At 47.5% G+C, this 15,174-nt stretch overlaps 1 protein-coding gene across 11 annotated transcripts in view; it reads right to left on the bottom strand.

The window, feature by feature from the left end:
* MAPK9 (mitogen-activated protein kinase 9) overlaps positions 1 to 12,998 on the bottom strand; it is a 55,362-nt gene extending 42,364 nt beyond the window's left edge. For 10 of the 11 annotated variants that reach the window (XM_037001993.2, XM_037001989.2, XM_037001988.2 and 7 more), the window contains exon 1: positions 12,779 to 12,998. The gene's annotated coding sequence lies outside the window, so the exon portion shown is untranslated. Of the gene's footprint in view, positions 1 to 1,049; positions 1,207 to 12,778 lie in introns of all 11 variants that reach the window. The other variant, XM_037001992.2, reaches the window with a different exon arrangement.
* Between the last annotated feature and the right edge of the window lie 2,176 nt (positions 12,999 to 15,174).

Genomic DNA, 15,174 nt, shown 5'->3' with positions numbered 1-15,174 from the left:
CTGCTCTGAAGAGCCCACATGCTTTTATACAGAAAACAAGCACAGATATCGGTAGGCAGCTACATTTACCTGCTTTCCTGGCTTTTGTCTGACAAATGTTTATTTGACAGTCAGTAAGCTATTTATTTTGGCCTTTGGTTTTAATTAAAAAGCCAATAATAAAATTGTAGAGGTAAATATTCTATATGGTTTAAAAATACAGAACTTAAATTTTACTCTGCAGCTCCAGGAAATTCCTGCCTGTGTTTTACCATCTAATATTTAATGTCTACCCATTCAGTCTTTTAAAAAAAGAGTGATGATTTGTATTTTAATGCAGTGATATTTAGGACTTTCCATTAAATATGGAAATAAGCTAATTATTAACAAACCTAAACAAAGAATCTAAATCAAATGAATGGTTTCTCCACCTGACCATTGCTTCATGATTTTTTACCATGCTCAGGGCAGTGGCTAAGGCACAGCTGTTGGAACCACGGGCCATGCTGCCTAAGAACCACTACACACCGGCTCGGGGGTGCCTCCAGGAGGCCGGCACTGCTCATGACAACTCACAGTGGAATCAGCAGTCCCATGTTACACTCTGAGCTGAATGGCCGGGACAAGCCAAGCTGCTCTAAGGAGGGAGCCCTAAGCTCCAGAAGGCCAGGATAGGATTCTCGCTCCTGGTGGCATCCCAGACACCCAGCATGGGAGGCCGGTGGGCGTTTAGTAAACCTTGCTGAGCTGACCCACAATGCAGCATGCTGCTCGATTGTACTGACATCTGATGGAATATCGTCTTCTATAAAGATGAGTATTTTATAGTTTTTATGGGGTTGGGATAATGCAACTCAATATTCACAAGGTGCCTTGTACAAGAAAGTGGTAAGTAATGCAGGTGAGTATGGGTGAGATTTGCTGGGCGCCAACTCAAAGCAGCCTGTAAGCCACCAGCTGGGCAAGCAGCACTCGTTTTGGGGAATGAGTCCTTCACCTCCACTGCATGGCACCATTGGTGAGGGCAGAGGTAAAAGGTAAACAAAGTCAAAAGGCAAAAGAGATGTTACCACTGGCGGGTGAGCAGAAGGCAAGGAGAGCTTCCCAGAGAAGGCGGCAGCTGCCCTGGACAGCATTGCCAGAGGCAGGTGGTAGAGGCACAGAACTCGAGCTGACTGCCTTCAGCTCAGCTTAGCTCAGGGTGCAAGCAGAGGATCAGACACCGACCTGGGGAAAAGGCAGGTAGCCGCTATAAGCTGCTGTTTCTTTGCCACATTGTTACACACCCACAAGGCTGGTGGCTCACAGGACTCCCCGGGCCACTGGGGGGGAGGCCTGTGCCTGGGCAGTCACCCTGCCTGCACTCGGCAAGCTCAGACACTGTGGCACCCTCAGGAAGACCGACGCAGGGAGAGCCCAAAACCTTAGGGATGGGAAGGCTGTGGGTGTGGGGAGGGGAAGGAGCGGGTGTGGACTGGCAGAGGTGCTTTCTGGGAGGACAGGTCATTTGTGATTTAGTTTTGCCTGGCAGTGGGGGAAACGAGCTGGAGAGAGAAAACGAGGTCAAATCACCCCAGGCCCATCTGGGCTCAGACCTGGACCACAGTGCAATAAAAGCAGGAGAGGCACATGCTTTGACTTGCTTTTCAGAGATGTCATTCTGGGAGTTGAGGAAGGGATGGATTCCAGTGGGTCGGATCAGGACAGGGAGCCCTGGCAAAACAGCAGGACCGTGGCAGGTAGGGGAGGAAGGAAATGAGTGGCTTGGAGGAAGAATGTCCGTGATGGCTGCCCTGGGGAGTGTGACCAGGAATGAGGGTGGTGCAGCAGGAGGTGAGCAGGAAAGCGCGGAGTCTGTGGGTTCAGGACAGGAAGGTCTGAAGTGCCTAAGGGACAAGCCGCACGACAGGCACCAGCTCTGACGAGCTCCACCACCATCCCTTCTTTGTTTCAGTTACAGAAACCTCCCTGTTCTAGCTGGACAGACAGCTGCCCATCCAGAGACAAAACTGGGCAGCTTTCCTGGCAGCCAGGTGTGGCCAGATGACCGATTTTTGGCTAACAGGATGTGATGATAATTTTTCTTCCGTAAAGCTGCTTGCTGTCTAATCTGTCTTTCCCCCTTGCTGCTGGCCAGGGTTGGGCTGTGGCGGACCCTGGTGGAAGTCACATGATGACGGCAGCAGAGCCACCCAGCCACTCACAGGAGTCCTGAGGGCCCTTGGACACACAGCCGCCCCCTGCTGGTCCACCTGCCCACACTGAGCCAGGCACAAATTAACCTCAACCTTGTTGAGCAACTCTGGAATCTGCTACAGCTGTCAGAACCTGTACACTGGCTGATACAATATGAGGTTAGCTTTTGTGGGTTTGGGGAATACACTACATCACTAGGTTTGAGATATGAATATAATTTCAAATCAAGATTTAAAATAATTTGAAAATTACAGTAAGTTGCTCTTTTTTCTGCTCTAGGCAGATAAAAACAAGAGAGACCCTGTCAATGCCACCACTGAGGGCACCATCTGCCTTCACTTCCCTTACCTGGGCTCCAGGGGGACCAGAGCCGCCCCTGCCCCCTGTGCAGTGCCCACGGGGCTCCCTGGCTCAGCTTCCCCCAGGCTCCCCACCTCCCTCCCCCAGCGGAGAGCTCTGGTCTTCCCTCTCAGACAGCACCACTGGGGAACTTAAAGGAATGTGCAATGCCCACCTACTGGAGAGCCCCTGGAAAAAGCCCCCAGGGGTCACTCTCTGCTCCTTGGGCTCATCAGCCCTGAGGGCAGTGAGCTGACGCCTTGAGGAAGGAGCAGCACGCCTTGGCTGAAGGTGTCTGGCTCCCTTCCTTGGGGTCCCTGCCCTTCCCACTTACCGTGCTGTTTCTGTGAATGCCCATTGAAGGAAATGCTCTAATCTGAAAGCTGCCTTATTGTAGAATCCCCTCCAGGATGCTGGAGTAAAATCTACCCACTCTATAAACAAACACTGGGCAGAAGGAGCACTCCTACCTGCTGGGAGCCTAGAGTAAGACATGCTTCTTAAAAAAAAGTCTCTAACTCTAGTATTTTTCTAAATATAAGCAATTCAGGTTCTGTGAATATATTAAATCTCTGATTAAGTTTTCTTAATAAAAAAATAGCTCTAACTTCAGCTTTAAATAGTTATATTTTAAAATGGGAAAGTACAGTGGAGATGCCAACCACCATTTGCTGATTTCTCCCAGCATTTCCTGAAGGCCTCCTGTGCCCAAGTAGGAGGTAGGGGCTGCCCGGAGAGCACTACCCAGACAGTCCCTTCCCTCAAGCCACCAAGAGCATGATTATCACACTGCCTAGGAAGCATTCTGCGGGGGGTACACAGCAACCAGGCACGAGCCCAGCAGAATGAGTGGGGGTAGTGTGTGCGAGGGAGAGGTGGCTATGCAGGGAGGCTTCCTGGAGGAGGCAACACCTCAGAGCAAGTTTGTTCACAGTATCAGCCCAGATGTGAGGAAACAGGTAGCAGTGAGAACTCTTAAGTTGATAGAATATAGGTAAGGAAAATAGGTAATATCTAATGGAAATTTTAAATGCATATGACTCCTAACCTGGCAACTACAATTCTATAAACACATCTGACAAATACATGTGGACCGATATCCAAAGATATTTGTGCAAGGATGTTCGTAGCACTTCTTGCAAAAAACTAGAAGTAATGTAAAATGTATACTTGGATGACTGAATAAATTATGGCATAAAAGTAAAACAAAGCCATTAGAAACAATGCAGGGACTTTATGTACTGATATAGAAAGATGTCTAAAAATATAAAGGAAATAAAGCAAGTTAAAGAGGAGTGCACATAGTAAATGTCAAACTGTGGAGACACACCCACACACACAGAGCATGTCAGCAAGTGCAGAGCACCGGGAAACGGCACTCTCACTCTTTTCTCATTATAATGTCCTGGGTTTTCTTTAGCCATGTACATATTTCACATTTTTTAAAAAACTAAGCAAATGCTTTTAAAGAAAAGCTACGGAATGGTCACTCTAAAACCTGTACAGAAGATGGCCTTGTGGCAGATGACGCTGGAGGCGGAAAGCTCCTTGGTTGCAAGGGCTCTGGCAGCCTGCGGGGGGCGCCTTGCTACGCCCACTTTGCAGCCCAGAAGGCTGCTCCTGGGGAGGTGCCCAGACTCCCAACTGGAAAGCGGTGTGACCCAGAATTCAATGCTGGTGCGTTTGAGTACAGTATTCATACTCTTCCCAATGCATCAGTCTTATATCTCTAATTTTTTTTTTTTGGAAAGTAAAGTGATACATCCAAGGCTGAGTCAGGACCACGGCCAGAAAAACACAGACCTTCACTCTTCATCCTGATGGCTTCACCTCACTGAGACTCTTTCTCCCTATGATAAAGATGATTCAGTCATCCACAGACGCAAACCCTTAATCACACTAATGCTTCCGAACACCCAGGACATACAATATTTAGATTAACTGACTAATGTGATTAAAAGCAGATTTACACATTCATCCTCTTTGTTTCTATACTTGCTGCTGAAGTTTTTTTATCAAACTGGTTTTTTTCCTACATTACTTCTTAATAAAAATAGCACAGCACAACAACTTAATCTTTCTTTGATAATCAAGAACCTTGGAATTATTGTTCAGAAAAAAAAAAAGAGCCTTGGAGCATCTCTGGGTGTCCTTCTGAACTTGAGCTACAGCATGCACTGTTCTTAAGCTGCCACACCCACTACGATAAGGAACAATAGCTAGTCAGGCCACCACACCAGCCACAGGGCTCCTCAGGATCCAGGGAGGGGCTCCCACCGGCCCTGCAGGCCTGTCCAATCGCCCCCTTTCCAGCCTCCTCATCACTCCCTGGACACAGAACGAGCTGAGCTGCTCCCTAGCCTCCACTCCTGCTACCTCCAAACCATGGTACACATGCTGTTTAGAAAGGGAGATTAGTCCACATGAAAACCTGTACACAAATGCGCATGGTAGCCTAATCTGTAAGGCTCAAAACTGGAAAAATCGATGTCTTTCCATGCATGAATGGTTGAGCAAATTGCTATGCTTCTATACCATGGAACACTATTCAGCAATAAAAAGGACTGACTACTGATACATGCAGCAACTTAGGTGGATCTCAAGGGCCTTATACTTGGAGAAAAAGCCCATCTCAAAAGATCCACACTGGATAATCCTATCATACAACATCTGGGAAATGACAAATTTATAGGATACAGAAGAGCTTAGTGGTTGCTGTGGGCTATGGGTGGGGGGCCCAGGCCGTGGTGTGCTATACAGGGGCAGTCCAAGAAGTCTCTGAGATGACAAAATAGCTCTGTATCCTGATTGTGGTGGTATACAAATCTCCACATGTGATGAAATGACATAGAACTGTATGTACACATTATACCAATGCCACCCTCCCGGTTTGATATTATAGTATAGTTATATAAATATACAAACACTGGGGGAAACTGTGAGAAAGGTGCATGGGACCTCTCTGTACTATTTTTGTAATTTCTTGTGCAATTTCTAGAATTATTTCAAAATAAGGAATTAAAAAAGAGATCTGTTGAAAATATGCGGTGGTCATACTGCTCTATTTAAATTGCTTCAATAATGTCTGACCTTGAGAGTAAAATAATCCTTAGCCCAGCAGAGGGGTCCACACACCCTCTGGCCTGCTCTCAGGCAGTATCAACCCCCTGGGACCAGCTGACCCTGGCAACTGTGCATCTTCAGGCCTCTGCCTGTCTATCCCATCTGCTTGAAAGGACGTCCTTTGTCCTCCTGGCCAACTTTCATCCTCCTTCAAAATCTACTGCAAGCACCTGCTTTTCCTCCAACTTTTTTTCTACAGCCTCTCCCTTCAAACTGTGCCAGGCATGCCCCCTTTTCTGGCACCACCACCTGCATACATGTTATAATGCACTGCAAGTCTATCTCTACTTGTATTCTGTGAACTCCTTAAGGGCAGGAAATGTGCCTGATTCATTTCTCAATCTACTAATTACATAGTGGGTGCCCAATAAATGTTTGTTAGAGGTAAAACCAAGCAGGAAAATAAATGTGGTAGGGCAGCACAGTGCAATGGTTAAGGGCAGACTCCATCAAAAACTATCATAACTAATAACCAGTCTAGTAAAGTTCCATTATACAAAATCAATGCATAAAAATCCTTTGCACTTATATATACTAATAACAAATTATCAGAAAGAGAAATTAAGAAAACAATCCCATTTGCAATTACATAAAAAAGAATAAAATGCCTAAGAATAAATTAAACCAAGAAGGTGAGAGACCTGTCTATTGAAAGCTATGTTAATGAAAGAAATTGAAGAAGACACAAGCAAATAGACTAATGCTCAGGGATTGGAGGAATCAATATTAAGATGTCCATACTACACAAAGCAATCTGTAGATTTAATACAATCCCTATCAAAATTCCAATGGCATTTTTCATAGTAATAAAATAAATAATCCTAAAATTTTATGGATAGCCCATTGAGAAAGAAGAACAAAGCTGGGGGCATCATGCTACCCTGACTTCAAATTATATTACAAAGCTATGGTGATCAAAACAGTATGGTATTAGCACAAAAATAGACATGTAGATCAATGGAACAAAATAGATGGCCCAGAAATAAAACCATACATACATTGTCAATTAATTTATGACAGAGGAGCCAAGATTTACAATGGGGAAAAACAGCCTCTTCAATAAATGGGTGTTGGGAAAACTGGACAGCAGCTGAATCACTTTTTTACACAATATACATAAATAAACTCAGAATGGATTAAAGGCTTAACCATAAGACCTGAAACCATAAAACTCCTAGAAGATGACATAGGTGGTGAGCAACCTGACATCAGTCTTGGTGATGATTTTTCGGATCTGATTCCAAAAGCAAGAACAAGAAAAACACAAATAAACAAGTGGATCAATATCAAACTTAAAAGTTCTGCACAGGAAAGGAAACCGTCAACGAAATGAAAGGGGGACCTACTGAATGGGAAAAAAATTTACAAATCATATCTGATAAGGGGCTAATATCCAAAAAATATAAAGAACTCACATAACTCAATAGCAAAAAAACAATTGATTAAAAATGGGTAGAATATCCAAATGGACATTTTTCCAAAGAAGATTTTCAGATGGACAAGTACATGGAAAGATGCTCAGCATCCCAAGGAAATGCAAATCAAAAAAACCACAAATGAGACATCACCTCATACCTGTTAGAATGGCTGTTATCAAAAAGGCAAGTGATAACAAGTGTTGGCGAGGATGTGGAGAAAAGGGAACATTTGTGCACTGTTGGTGTGAGTATAAATTGGTGCAGCCCAGAAAATGGTATGGAGGTTCCTTAAAAAATTACAAATAGAACTACCATGTGATCCAGCAATTCTACTTCTGGGTATTTACCTAAAGAAAATGAAAACACTAACTCAAAAAGATACCTGTATCCCCATGTTCACTGCAACATTATTTACAATAGCCAAGATATGGAAACAGTCTGTGTCCATAAGCAGATGAATGGATAAAATGTGGTGTGTGCACAGGCATGTGTGTGCTCATGCGTAACACACACACACACACACACACACAAGAATATTACTCAGCCATAAAAAAGAATGAAACCTTGCCATTGAGACAACATTGAGGATCTCAAGGACATTATGCTAAGTGAAATGTCAGAGAAAGACAAATACCATATGACCTCACTTATATGTGGAATCCTAAAAAAAAACAGGTAGGAGAAATTGGTGGAGGGGGTCAAAAGGTTAAAAAAAAAGTACTACTCTCTTTTAAATTAGAGTATATAGACTTAAGATTTAGAGTGTATATTTCTTACAAGAACTGCCAAAATAGCTTAGGGTTTCTAGAGTAACCTATCCAAATATTTAACTGTGATATATAATAATACAATAAAAGATATCTAGGTCAAAAAAAAAAGAAGAGGTAGTTTCTAGAGTCAGAGGGCAGTTAGTCTGCCACTTATCTGGGTGACCCTGGGCAAGCAATGGCACTCAATTAAAATGGGGATAAGCACGGACTCAACCTCAGAGGACAGTCAGCACAGTGCTCAGCACAGGGCAAGGTCTCAGTGCTGGCACTAGGCTAGGTATTACCACACCCATTCTACCTACTGCTTCCCCAAACAAACGTTTGCATTCTGAAAATGTAAACTCAAATCTGCACAAAAGCTGATGCCATGACCAACACTGGGCGAGCACCTCACTGAAAGACCGACAAGATACAACGTACAGAAGTCACTCTAGGGTGTGGCAGGCAGATGACATTTCAGGAAATTCTCTGAAGGTATCTGCTTGGAAACATAACAGTCGGTATGTTTTGGACACTACAGTTGAGGTGGTGAAGCGGATTTTGATTCCAGAACCAGAGTAGGCGGTTTTATTACTGGGGCTTCCCCCTCATGCCTAGCTATGCTAAAATCAAACTAGAATCACCGTCAGTTGAAATACACATATTTAAATAATCTAACCAATTAAATCACTTAGAGTTCTGCAGAAATATGTATGTATATATACATGTACACTCACACACACATATACATATATATCTGTATCTCTCTCTCTTTCTATATATATATATTTTTTTAAGGAAGTTATTTTAAAAACAATCTTTCTCAGTCATTCTTACTCTTAGCATCATTATAGGGGAAGAGAGATAAAATGTTTTTTAAACAAATCCCCAAGTTTTTCTTACCTTGGCTTATGTAAAGACAAACTTTTGGCAAACCACTAAAAAGGTGGTTTTCATACTGTTTGTTCTCCCAATAGCCAAATAATTCACTTCTAGAAATACTTAACATTATAATTTCAGAACAGGCAAGAACCTATTTAACATAAAGGGAGTTAATATTAATCTCATTTTTAAGAAGACAGTAAGAACCATCTCATTTGTAATCCATATATCCTTAGAATCTATTTTTACTATTCCTGAATTGTTTTAGAGTATGTAGTCTTTGCTTTAGAAAGATATTGAGGTAAAATGAGCTGGGGTGGTGGGAGAGAGTAGAGTATTTTATAGAACAAAAACCCAAAAATACAAAAAAGAAGCCAAATGAATTTTTTTAAAATCAAATTTGTTAAATTTCACCTTCAGATGTTTTTTAGTAAACTTCCTTAGCTGTAAGGAATTCCTATGTTCAAATGGTGACTAGCCTTCCTCATTATTTTTGTATCTATTAGTTATACTCCAATGTTTTCCAAAGAGGATTTGAGGAGTCAATTAAAAATACTGGCAATTCAAAGGCCAATATAAAATCTTAGAAGACCCACAGTTCTTTTCTAAGAAATGAGTTTTTCTTGGGTAAGAGATAGACAAGCTTGCCTCCCAAATAATACACCTTCCTGACGAGTGCATGAGGGAATGTACCTTCCTCTAGGCACTGAGCATTGACAGCTGCTAACAGCACGGCTTGAGCCAACCAGGTTTACCTGCCTCCAGATGGAAGAGCACTGCCCACTGGGAAGGCATCCTGACTCTGATTGAGCCTTGTCTAGGTTCAGCTCTGAATTTTCAGGAAATACAAAGAAACACATGGAATTACAACCCAATTGCTTCAACAAAATAAGTTACAAGGAAAACAGGAAAACAGAGGGGGAATCCCTAGATTAAAAGAAACTTAAAAAAACCTATCAACCAAACATAATGTGTGGATTCCAACACAAATTATTATAGAAACTATAAAACTTATCGGACAACTGGAAACTTGAATATTGACTGGTCATTTTATTTGATTATATTAAGGAATTATTGCTTTTTGGAGCTTAAGAGTCCTTGTTTTCAGAGACGTTCATGGCTGAAAAATATTCATAGATGGAATGACATATTTAGGATCTATTGAAAACAATATGGGAATTTAGGATGTAACTAGAAGAGGATGGTATGGAACAAGATTGGCCAGGGGTTGATAACTGTTGAAGGATATCATTCTGTTTATTTTTGTGTATATTTGAAAGTTCTCCTTATAAACGTAAAGACTAATGTTGAAACCAGTTCCCACGATCACAAAAGATCAAGTACAAGTTTAATTATTCTTAAGGAAAATTATGTGAAAATACCTTAACCAAGAGTGAAGTATTTGACAGAATACCACCTTTTGAATAAACCCACCCACCATGTCAGAGAGACCTAGGTGTTACCTTACCTAGGCTACAAGCATTCTCCAGAGGACACCTCAACAAGCCACAAGCCCACCTTTTCTCTGGCCCCCTCCCCTCAAAGAGCCGGCCAAAGCCCTGGCCATAAAAAGCCTCTTGACCTGTTACTCTCTCTTTCCTTTGTTCTGCTGGCCAGGACAGAGCAGTCCCTCTCAGGTTCAGCAATAAACCTGCTTAGACTGTTGAGTTCACATCTCCTCTCTTCTTTCAGCATTACTACATATTTAGATAAAAAATAGCTGCCCTGCTGCCTAATCAATAGTTAAGAAAAAAATGTGGTTTCTGTTTTACCTTATGAATCATGAAAACAATTGTTTTACTCATTATTAATTGCTTCATCAGGTACTCTATATCCAGAAAATTAAGAAGATTTAGTTTTAAATAGACAAAAACTGAAGTATACCCTCTAACATTTATTTAGTGGGGCCAAATAAACACATTTTGATTTGTAAAAAAATTACCTAAACTCTTGGTATCCTGAAAGTTAAATTCTCAGGAAAATCAAAGCTCTCCAGAGAAGTCTGTGCCAAAATAGAATTCTTTTTCACCCCACAGGATCCTTGTGAAGGTTAACAAAAGGGTTAAATACAGGAAACCATTAACTAGATCGGAAGTTGTTCTTCCAGAACAAATTAAATACTCAGAGAATACTCAGAGCTGAGGAAGCCAGGAAAGAATGCCAATCTGGGAAAGACCTGGGTTCAAATTTCCCTTTCCAGCTGCTTCCATTTCCTCCTCTGCAGAAATGGGTGTCACAGCTGCTACTACAGGGCTCCAGTGACAATTAAATGAAGGTACCAGGGTAAATAGGTACCAGCTCCTCTGGCCTCCAGCTACCTGCTGCAGCTCTTCCCTCCTACATGACCTACCCTGGAGGACAACAATCCTGCAACCAAGCTGAATGAGATCTGAGTTTGCCTGGCTAGCAGCATTAGAATTTTTTAAATTAGCTACTACCAACATCTAAAATTCTGGAGATTAGAAATACAAATTCAGAGTTCTGACTTCTTTTTAAAAATTGCCGGGTGAGGTCTGTTTCTCCAGGGTCCCCACCACTCCCTGCTCTCTGACACCTGGCCCTGTAGGCTGATTCCCCACCCCAAACTCTGGGCTGAAGTGCTTCCCTCGCCCTGCCTTTCCCACTCCTGTGCCTCTTCTTGCCTGGCAAATTTCTCCTCATCCTTCAAGGCCCAGCTGCAGCACCACCTGTCACCCCCACTACAACAACGAGTCATGCTGGCCTGGCACTCAAGTCTGCCCGTCTGTGTTCTCTGCTCCGCTCAGAAGCAACAAGACCGTGTTGCTATCGCCTTCGTGTCCCCAGGGCCCAGCAGAAAGCCTGACCTAGATAATGTAAAACTCAGGAAATGTCTCCTGAATGTGGGAAGGAAATTAGAGCTAAAACATCATAAAAATTTATGATTTTATATCACAGCTCGCTCTGTTACCAAGTAAAGGGGGTCAAGGACATTAAAATGTTTCACAAAATGAGAACTAGCTCCCATCTGTTTATGTGTCTCACAAGTTGGTCCGAAGTTCACTAAATGAACTGACAAAGCAAAGGCAACAAGGCAGGCAGGGTCCCTCACTACTGCACTGATATTCCCGAGTACGTGCTGTGTGCTGTCTGAGCGCTGGGGAGAAAGCAGTAGACCTGTCAGACAACTACCTGTTTTCATAAAGCTACATCCTAGCAAGGGAGACGGAAAATAAACAGGCAAATAAACAGAACAGTTTCAAACTATTTTGAACGCTAGGAAGAAAATTAAACAAAATAGTGATACACACTAAGGGAAGAAAGAGAGTGGTCAAGGAAGACCCGGGGGGAGGACCATTAGGAGCTAGCTGTGCAAGGATGCCGGCGACAGCTCCAAGGGCTGGAAGAGCAGGCGCGTAGGTCCGGAGGTCAACAGGTAGGCTTGGTCGAGGAAGCAGAGAAGATGGGCACAGCGGCGCTCTGGGTGGGGGAGTGGCAGGGGAGGTGGAGGGGTGGGGAAGTGGGCAGGGCCCGCGCTGGCGTCGCTGGGCACTGCGTGTGCAATGCTGAGGCACTGGAGGCGCGCGGGGACGCGGGCTCCGGGCGCGTGGGGAGGGGGTTCCTGCCGCACTCACCCCAGCAAGGGGCAGTATCCCTTTGCACATACGTGCACTGGCCTCCTGCCAAGGCGCTTTCACACACATCCACGCAGTCTGACGACAACTCTGTCCCGAACAGTGGGCATTTCCCCACGTTCCCGAGGGGGAAACGGAGGAGCAGTGAGGGTCAGCGCCTCGGCCAAGGTCGCGGGAGCCAGACCCCGGCGTCCTGGGCATGCGGGCGCGGGTGTGCGGCTCGGCGCCCACAGTCGGGAGCGGTGGCGCCCGCAGACCCCGCGGCGGATTGGCCCGGGCCAGGCCGGGGAGCGGGCCCGCAGCCCCGGGCTGCTGACGGCCGGGCGGGAGCGGGCGACTGCTGCAGCCCGGAGGACAGGGGCGGCGGCTGCACCGCTTCAGCTGCTTCGCCCCGCCTGCCCCGCAGAGGCCCCCGCGGCCCCGGCCGCGCGCCCTCCGCCGTCTCCCGGGGGCCCCGCCCGAGCAGCCCCCGCCGGGCCTAAGCCGCCCGCCTGCTCACCTCGCCTCCCCGCAGTCGCGCGAGCGGGAGGGCGGACTGGCGGCGCTGTACGCTGGCCGCTCGCGGCTCCGCTGCCCCGTGCTCGGCCGGCCGCCCCGCCCCGCTCCGCGCCGCCGCCGCAATGGGTGTGAGGGGCGCCCGGGTGCTACGACCCTTCCGGTCCGGCTCCCAGCTCTGCCGCCGCCGCCGCCGCCGCAGCCGCGGGGCCCGGCCTGACCGACCCGCGCGCAGGCCAATCAGCGTGCGGAGAGGCGGGCAGGCGCGGCCAATCCAGCTACGGGGCGGGCCGCTGCCGGGAGGCGCGGGCGGGGCGGCGGGCGGAGCCGCGTCTACCGGCGGGTTCGACCGGCCAGGCGCCCAGTGGCCGCACCTCCGCTCGGGCCTGCACCGTGCGCGCCGGGGGCCGGGGACGAGCCCCGGCTCCGTAAGCCCGCCGAGTCTGCCGTCCCTCACGGGGGTCCACGGCGCGGCGGCCGGACGTGGGACCGGGAGGCGGCTGGAGGGCCGATTAGGGGACGGACAGCTGACCTCGGGGCTGCAGGTGCAGGGTGGCAGCGGCAAGAAGGCCTGAAGGGGGACGGAGCCGGCCTGTTACGGGGGAGAGCCGGGGCGAGGGCGAGGGCAGGCCGGGGCGTCCAGGAACCCGGCGTGTGGTGGCCCCCGGGGGAGGGGCTGCTGCGGTGCCCTTGGACCTCGGGTTTGTAGAGGTGCGGCCGGAAGCCGGGGGAGCCGGGTGCGAGGGGGCCACGCGCACGCAGGTGTCCTTGGGGTTCCGTAGCAGAGGAGAGGAGAGGTGAGAACAAGCTGGTGCACTTAGGGCAGGGGTCAAACCTCTGGTTCAGAGGAGAAGGGCCGGGTGGTAAATGCGGGAAGGGGGTGGGGTGCTGAGGGCCCCCAACGGCCTGGGGTCCGTTGACACTGACCTTTTGAGTCATCTCCCGCAGCTCTCCGGACCCTCGGTCGGGTCTCAGAGACTGGGGTCATGTGAAGACACGGGAGAGCCCAGGGTCTTGGATGTTGCAGGATCTCCACTTGGTTAGCAAAACTGGAAGTGAGGCAAGGACGCTGGACAGTCTGGGGAAAAGCTCAGGGGTCTGTGGGCGAGGTGGGGGCAGTTGGGCCTAGGAAAGGGGGAGAGGAGGGGCCTGTGGAGGAGGAGCAGCCCTTACAGGATGCCAAACCTACAGGGTGACCAGGGCCGGCGTCCAGACTGGGAAGGAGCCGGACTCTGCAGTGGGGAAGGTCAGGGGCCAAGTGGTGGCAGAATTCGGGTAGGGTGGCGATCCCCATGACCCAGGTCCTGCTGGAAGCGCAGGGCCTCAGAGGAGGTCTGAGGTAGAGGAAGGGATCTAGCCGGGGTGTCCTTCGTAGGCCACTCCCCACCTTGGCCACCAGAGGGAGTTTTCTGACGCCGTGTAGGGCCCATCCCTGCTGAAATTGTAGCTCCAGAGTGTGGCCTGCATTGAGGAGGGCCTAGGGGAGAGCTTCAGTCCACACTCATCGTCACCTCCGCCTCGCCCGTCACCGGCACAACAGGTAACGGAGCCCACATTGCTCCCATCAAGAATTATGGCAAACTGGTGACGCCGGGCAGCCAGAGCAGCGTTTCACCAAGGGGCAGGCCTGGGTGCTTCCTCTCAGATTAGGCAGGGGCTCCTGTCCCCAGACACACTCCAGCCCTGAGTTTACAGCACTCACTGCATGCAAAGCGAGTACCAAAATTCGTGTGCGCAGATGCACCTCGACATACTTCAGGCTGATTTTCTGAGCAGATCCTGCCTTTCTCTGGTTTATGAACCAGTGAACGTTTATGGACACAAAGCTGAGGTGACAGGGTGCATAGGGTCTAGTCCCTTGTTTGGAAGAGTGCACAGAATTTTGGTTGAGGCTGACAAGTGAGAAGACCCTGCCACAAGTGTGATGAGAATTTGGGGGGTGGGGGAACACATGAGCAGGACTGACAGCTGATCTAGCCTGCCAGGTGGAGAGAGACAGTTGAGGGAGGGCCCCTGGGCAGGAGGAGGCCCAGCTGAGGCTGGAAAGCAAGCAAGAATAGCTAGGCCTATAGTTTAGGTAGAAAGGGCACCCAGATGCAAAGGTGAGGAGGTGAGGACCTGGGTGCTGTGTTCTGGGAACCACACATCACCTGGTCTTGCTGGAGATGGGGAGGGAAAAGTGAAGTTATGAAGGCTTTGAGGTCGACTGACACTGGGGACTGGAGGCCTATGGGCTGGCTTGGGCTCACTGATATGCTTTGTTTAGCTCAGAGACTTTTTTTTTAAATTGGCTTAGTTGTCAACATTTAAAAATTGGGAATATTTGCTTGAAAAATCTCAATTGTTGGTTTCTCTTGAATAGTTTGTAGGTCTCACAACATGGGGCCCAACTCCCAGGGA

This window comes from Manis javanica, chromosome 14 (genome assembly GCF_040802235.1).
Source record: "Manis javanica isolate MJ-LG chromosome 14, MJ_LKY, whole genome shotgun sequence".
Classification (NCBI taxonomy): domain Eukaryota; kingdom Metazoa; phylum Chordata; class Mammalia; order Pholidota; family Manidae; genus Manis; species Manis javanica.
This window is presented reverse-complemented; position numbering and strand designations above follow the sequence as displayed.